This window comes from Coenobita brevimanus, chromosome 17, assembly GCF_032717465.1.
Source record: "Coenobita brevimanus isolate Jiangsu-jjx chromosome 17, ASM3271746v2, whole genome shotgun sequence".
NCBI classification, from domain to species: Eukaryota; Metazoa; Arthropoda; class Malacostraca; order Decapoda; family Coenobitidae; genus Coenobita; species Coenobita brevimanus.
Genome location: NC_136970.1, coordinates 23,576,406 through 23,577,958, shown reverse-complemented (window position 1 = coordinate 23,577,958; position 1,553 = coordinate 23,576,406).

Genomic DNA, 1,553 nt, shown 5'->3' with positions numbered 1-1,553 from the left:
CCTTCTTGTTGGTCGTTGTTTCTTGTTTTCTCTTCCTCTCCCTAGCTTCCATTTATGTCACCGCCTCACGCAAACACGCCCTTATTATTGCACACACACACACACACACACACACACACACACACACACACACACACACACACATACCATTCCTAGCTTTTCCTCACCCTCTGTTTCCACTTTTCCCCGAACTGCATCGACGACCAGAGTTTCCTGGGATGTGTGTATTTTGTTTGACCCCAGTGTCACTGCAGTTCACTGGGTCAACCATGTAGCACAGCAATATCATTTTGCAGTGACCTACTCATTTACTGTGAAATTTTGTTTCACATTAATGGGAATTTACAGCAATATACTCTATTGCTTTGACTTTAATTTCACAATAATGCAGTTTGGCAAGAATGCACTTAAATGGTTTGACATTCGGATTCTAAGGTATACTTCTGTATTTTCCACATTTCATCCGCCTTTATGATTCGCTGTTTACTATACCCTACTTGACAGATCTGAGCAGCTACGATGTGCGAGTAGGTTGTTTTTGAATCGCGGCTGCTTGGTTGGCCGCCAATTATTTAAATATACTCCTCTTCTCATTTTAAGACATAAATATTTATATTTTTAAACTGCCTTCAATACAAGCAGCCAGATTAAACATAGAATAATTTCCGAAACTAAAGAGATCAAAATTAGCCTAAAAAGTTTGTTGTTGTCAAAGAAAATTAAACTTGATTATAAAGTTCTATAAAACGATGAGTGATGTTTGAACCAATTATCCAACCACGGCGTACACCCTCGTCCGTATGTTGCACTGCATCCACCCTCGGTGTACACCTGCGTCCGCATGCTACACTATAATATCCACCCACGGTGTACTCCTACGTCCGCATGTTGCATTACAATACATGAATGCATTTACTTCAATGACATCTTCGGCGGACAATCAGCAGCCGCGAAACAAACACACCCTACTTGTCCCATACATCTCAGGTGCACAGGTCACTCAAATAGACTATAGTACCGGATATAAAGATTTTAATGTGTGGGCTGCATATATAATACATATACTTTAGAAATATAATAATACATGAATCAGTCAAATTTCGTATTCCAGAGGGTGAAATGTATTAACCAGATGTTATTCTGATATTTCACTGAGATATTCGTGAATTGCTGGATCCAAACAGTTGTTGTCCTTGTGTGTAAAAACTGTGGGAAGCTCTGACTTCATTATGCAGTGTGCCTGATGCTGGCTTACGAGTTGTGGGTGTGTGGCGGAGAGTGAGCCCAGCTGTTTTGACAGTGGATGGTGTACGTTGAGAGAGAGAGGGGGGGGGGGGCTCGTGCGTGGGCATGAGTGTGTTGTCAGAATTATTTTTTTCTATCTTTCCCTCCCATTTCTTCTAAAGAATTTTCTCCCCATGCTCTTTTTCGTATCTTTTATTTCCAGGATTCGCTTCATTCCCTTCCTTTCCTTTTTTTTTTTTTTTTTTTACCATAGTCCTAACTATCCTTCCTTCCTTCTGTCTTTCTTTTCTGCTTCTCCTTTCCTTTTT